We start from the raw sequence: 6000 nt of genomic DNA, 5'->3' as shown, positions 1-6000 counted from the left end.
ATCCGCAGCTGAATCCCAATTCGCAGATGAGGTCTAATACGAATCCAAGAACAAGAAACTGAGAAGAGTCCTTCTAGATCTAAATTCTTGATGTAATCTTAGAGAGGCAAGAGGATTGAATTCATTAGATAAAAAGATAAGATTAGAATTAGGATAGACTATCTATTCTTGTAAATATCAACTTCAAGAGGAAGTAGGATACCACCCCCTCCCCTTTAAGCTATATAAAGGAGGGGGCGGACCAGCTTTAGGTATCACTCAATCTCTGGAGGGGATCATGAATTGCATTGAGCTATCAGTCAAGAGAGGAAAAAAGAAGTCAAGAAAGAGAGGAAAGGAGATCAAGAATTCAAAAATCTCAAGAAGAAGGTGGCGACAAGAAGAGGAGATCTCAGCACCATGGACGAATTCAAAAGTTCTTTCTTTTCCTTTGTTTGCTTTAATTCTCTTATCATGAACTGATTTGTTTCTTACTAGGGCTGAGGAAAGTCTAATTATGTTAATGAATACATTTTTATCTTTATGATTTATCCAAGATTGTAATTTTCATGTAGTCTATGAATTATTGTGCTTAATGCAATTAAGAACTTGGCCACATCTTAATTGATTTGAGTTATGTGAATGAATCGCGAGAGGAATTCACATAATCGACTGAATAATTCAGTGTGAATTGAATGGCATGTAGAGATATATACACATGATTCATCTGAATTTCATGGTCTTCTTGGACTTAATGCACTCCCATCTTGAGAGTTCTACTCGAGAGATCGAAGGGCTACCTGATGGTCGTAGGTTTAATATATCTCGAGAGAGAATATTAAATAAAATTGGAAAGACTTCAGCTTATGAGAATGGCAACTAATCTTGGTAAATCGAACCCATAAATATTATTGTATTGGTTAGGTGGACCAAAAGCCCTAGTGATTCCATCATTTGCAGTTTCGATTAGTGATCACATTTGCTTTTATTTTCTTATGCTAATTTTTATTCTCAACAGTCCTTGCTCAATTCGAAATTTCGGTTGTCCTGATAATTACGGAAGATTGTAGTTTTAATACTTATTTTGTTAAATCCCCATCGGAACGACATTTTATACTACTTAATAACTAGTGCACTTGCTAGAATTATATATTTATAGCTATCAAGTTTTTGGCGCCGTTGTCAGGGATTTAATCCTAATATAATATTAGAATTTGTTAACATTGATTAATTTGGACCTTTTATTTCTTTTTTTATTATTATTCTATCTTCCTTTTATTTCTTTCTATTTCTGTTTTTATTTTTACTTTTATTTGTTTGTTCAATTTTTTTTTTGTTTTTTTTGTTGGTTTAGATTTACTAGTGCATGACACGCACTAGACAGGAAGGGTTAGCTGAATTCGATCCAGAAATTGAAAGGACCCTTCGTTTGTTGCAAAGGGCCAACAAAGGAAAATAAAGATAAGAGGTTGTTATTTGTGAACCAGCCATAGAGATTGAAGGAGAGATGGCAGAAGGAAATCGCACCCTCTTGGATTATGCTTGTCCAAACATTGATAGGGCAACATCCAGCATTTGCAAGCCTACCATCCATGCCAATAATTTTGAAATAAAACCTGCAATAATTCAAATGATCCAAACTAGTATTCAGTTTAGTGGGTTACCAAGTGATGACCCTAATGCACACATCGTTAGCTTCCTTGAAATATGTGATACATTTAAACACAATGGAGTTAGTGATGATGCAATTAGGCTAAGATTATTTCATTTTTCATTGCGTGATAAAGCTAAAGATTGGCTCAACTCACTCCCTGCAGGAAGCATCACCACTTAGAATTATTTAACACAGAAATTTTTGGCTAAATATTTCCCACCCTCTAAAACAACAAAATTAATTAATGATATTACCACTTTTGCTCAATTTGAGATGGAGTCCCTATATGAAGCATGGAAAAGATTCAAAGAGATGCTTAGGAGGTGTCCTCACCATGGGATACCAATTTGGCGACAAATACAGACTTTTTATAATGGTGTCACCCCCTCTAATCGATCCATTATTGATGCAGCCGCAACTGGTACAATCATGAGAAAAACTCCAGAGGAAGCATATGACTTAGTGGAGGAGATGGCATCAAACAGCTACCAGTGGAGCAATGATCGAACCAATCAGAGGGGAGTACACCACATTGATTCCTTTGCATCCTTATCTGTTATGAATCCCTTTTAAGGGGCAATTACCTCTTATTTATACTTGAGCGTGTTGGAGGTAGGTGAAGATGAACGCCCCGGATAAGAGTCGTACAAGGTTCGGCTACAGGTCCCGGTGGGTACGTCTGACCGTCATGTGGTTGGCTCCGTATAGAGACAGCAAGGCTCCCTCCTGCTATGGCTGACGCTGTCAGGAGTCAGTGGGCTGGGCCAAGCTTACCCACATCATTTTTAAAACCAGACCGAACAGGGAACCATTTTGGGACTGCTTCTCGGGTTGAATGGTTCGACCATTCTATCCAAATGGATAACCCATTTTAACAAAAAATGGCCAAAACCATTGTCCAAGTTAACGATTTGATGGTTCAATCGCCTAGGTTAGCGAATCGCTGACCAAATCAATGATTTATGGCCAAAAAGCAATTTTGGAGTGAAATAGAACTAGTCAAGTGACCATCTGGTCCAATCTGGTTTTGAAAATATTGATGCAATTAGGCTAATGAATTGGAAATTAGTATTTAGTAGGGACAAAGGCAGGATGCACATGAGGATTTCACATCTCATCCCCACAAGGGGCCAAATCGGATGATTTTTCAATGTTTCGACATTGTTCAGTGATCTGGGCCTAACTCGCGTCTCTGAAATCCGAATGGGCTGATTCAAGATCCACTGGAAAGATAAGAGAAAAATCCACAACGTTTATGTTTTGGACTTTCGCAGATTCGGCATGCATCGAAGTCAAATCTGGGCCTGAAGTCGCGGCAAATTTGCAAGAAGGCCCAATCCGCAGCTAAAGCCCAACTTGTAGAAAAGCCTGGTAGCAGCCCAATTCGCAGAGGAGGTCCAATACGAATCCAAAAACAAGAAACTGAGAAAAGTCCTTCCAGATCTAAATTGTTGATGTAATCTTATAAAGATAAAAGGATTGAGTTCATTAGATAAAAAGATAAGAGTTGGATTAGAATATGACTTTCTATTCTTGTAAGATAAACTTCAAGAGGAAGTAGGAGACCACCCCCTCCCCTTAAAATATATAAAGGAGGGGAAGGACCAGCTTTAGGCATCACACAATCACTCAATCTTGGGGATTGAATCAAGAAGCAAGGAGCAATCAGTCAAGAAAGGGTCAAGAATTCAAGAAACTTCAAGAAGAAGGTGGCAGCAAGAAGAGGATATCTCAGCACCATGGGCGAGTTACAAGATTGAGTGATTGTGTGATGCCTAAAGCTGGTCCTTCCCCACCTTTATATAGCTTAAGGGGAGGGGGTGGTCTCCTACTTCCTCTTGAAGTTTATTTTACAAGAATAGAAAGTCCTATTCTAATCCTACTCTTATCTCTTTATCAAATGAACTCAATCCTTTTATCTTTATAAGATTATATCAAGAATTTAGATCTGGACTGACTCTTCTCAGTTTTTTGTTCTTAGATTCGTATTAGACCTCCTTTGCGAATTGGGCTGCTGTCAGGCTTTTCTACAAGTTGGGCTTCAGTTGCGGATTGGACCTTTCTACAAATTTTCCACGACTTCGGACCCGGATTTGACTTCGATGCATGCCGAATCTGCGAAATCCCAAAACATAAACATTGTGTATTTTTCTCTTATCTTTCCAGTGGATCTTGAATCAGCCCATTCGGAGTTCGGAGACGTGAGTTAGGCCCAAATCACTGAACGATGTCGAAACTGTGAAAAATCATCCGATTTGTCTTTCTTTGCTCTTGATGCCTTTTTTCATACCCTGGACCAAAATACAAGAGATATGAGTCCAATTAGATGCTAATTTAGTATGAAATATAGAATAATTGGGGATAAAAATATGATAAATTCTACTCTCATCAATATTATTGATCTGGTACTATCATCAGGAGATGTTCCCAATACACTATGGGGATGTGCTGTGTGACATTGTGGGAAGGCCCCTTGTGGGGATGAGATGTGGAATCCTCATGTGCATCCTGCCTTTGTCCCTACTAAATACTAATTTCCAATTCATTAGCTTGATTGCATCAATATTTTCAAAACCATATTGGACCATATGGTCACTTGACCAATTCTGTTTCACTCCAAAATCGATTTTTGGCCATAAATCGTTGATTTGGTCAGTGATTCACTAACCCAGGTGATCGAACCATCAAATCGTTAACTTGGACAACGGTTTTGGCCATTTTTTATTTTTTTAATTTTTGTTAAAATGGGTTATCCATTTGGATAGAATGGTCGAACCATTCAACCCGGGAACCAGTCTGGTTTTAAAAATGATGTGGGTAAGCTTGGCCCAGCCCACTGACGCCTGACAGTGTCAGCCACAGCAAGAGGGAGCCCTGCTGCCTCTGTACGGAGCAAACCACATGACGGTCAGACGTACCCACCGGGGCCTATAGCTTGACCTTGTACGGCTCTTATCCGGGGCGTTCATCTTCACCTACCTCCAACACGCTCAAGTATAAATAAGAGGTAATTGCCCCTTAAAAGGGATCCATAACAGATAAGGATGCAAAGGAATCAATGTGGTGTACTCCCCTCTGATTGGTTCGATAATTGTTCCACTGGTAGCTGTTTGATGCCATCTCCTCCACTAAGTCATATGCTTCCTCTGGAGTTTTTCTCATGAGTGTACCACCTGCGGCTGCATCAATAATGGATCGATTAGAGGGGGTGATACCATTATAAAAAGTTTGTATTTGTCGCCAAATTGGTATCCCATGGTGAGGACACCACCTAAGCATCTCCTTGAATCTTTCCCATGCTTCATACAGGGACTCCCTCTCAAATTGAGCAAAAGTGGTAATATCATTAATTAATTTTGCTGTTTTGGAGGGTGTGAAATATTTAGCCAAAAATTTCTGGGTTAAATCATTCCAAGTGGTGATGCTTCTTGTAGAGCCAATCTTTAGCTCTATCACGCAATGAAAAATGAAATAATCTTAGCCTAATTGCATCATCACTAACTCCATTGTATTTAAATGTATCACATATTTTAAGGAAGTTAACGATGTGTGTATTAGGGTCATCACTTGGTAACCTACTAAACTGAATACTAGTTTGGATCATTTGAATTATTGCAGGTTTTATTTTAAAATTATTGGCATGGATGGTAGGCTTGCAAATGCTGGATGTCGCCCCATCAATGTTTGGACAAGCATAATCCAAGAGGGTGTGATTTCCTTCTGCCATCTCTCCTTCAATCTCTATGGCTGGTTTGCAAATAACAACCTCTTATCTTGATTTTCCTTTGTTGGCCCTTTGCAACAAACGAAGGGTCCTTTCAATTTCTGGATCGAATTCAGCTAACCCTTCCTGTCTAGTGCGTGTCATGCACTAGTAAATCTGAACCAACAAAAAAGAAACAAAAAAAAAATTCGAACCAACAAACAGAAATAAAAATAATAACAGAAATAGAAAGAAATAAAAGGAAAATAGAATAATAATAAAAAAAAAGAAATAAAAGGTCCAAATTAATCAAGGTTAACAAATTCTAATATTATCTTAGGATTAAATCCCCGGCAATGGCGCCAAAAACTTGATAGCTATAAATATATAATTCTAGCAAGTGCACTACTTATCAAGTAGTATAAAATATCGTTCCCACTGGGATTTAACAAAATAAGTATTAGAACCACAATCTTCCCTAATTATCTGGACAATCAAAATTCAGAATTGAGAAAGGACTATTGAGAATAAAAATTAGCTTAAGAAAATAAAAGCAAAGGTGATCACTAATCAAATCTGCAAAGGATGGAACCTCTAGGGCTTTTGGTTCACCTAACCAATGCAATGAATATTTATGGGTTCGATTTACCAAGATTAGTTGTCA

The 6000-nt window shown here is 38.2% G+C and overlaps 2 non-coding genes across 2 annotated transcripts; one reads left to right on the top strand and one right to left on the bottom strand.

The window, feature by feature from the left end:
• Nucleotides 1–1867: 1867 nt before the first annotated feature.
• LOC148879761 (small nucleolar RNA R71) lies at nt 1868–1974 on the bottom strand. Its single transcript, XR_016106301.1, has one exon. It is a non-coding gene; the product is annotated as a small nucleolar RNA R71 (small nucleolar RNA).
• Nucleotides 1975–4883: 2909 nt separating this feature from the next.
• Nucleotides 4884–4990, top strand: LOC148879760 (small nucleolar RNA R71). Its single transcript, XR_016106268.1, has one exon. It is a non-coding gene; the product is annotated as a small nucleolar RNA R71 (small nucleolar RNA).
• The last annotated feature ends 1010 nt before the right edge of the window (nt 4991–6000 follow it).

Source organism: Nelumbo lutea, chromosome 1, assembly GCF_056320005.1.
Source record: "Nelumbo lutea isolate HS-2025 chromosome 1, American lotus-T2T, whole genome shotgun sequence".
Taxonomy (NCBI): Eukaryota; Viridiplantae; Streptophyta; class Magnoliopsida; order Proteales; family Nelumbonaceae; genus Nelumbo; species Nelumbo lutea.
The sequence above is the reverse complement of the archived record's forward strand: the minus strand, read 5'-3'. Positions and strand labels throughout refer to the sequence as shown.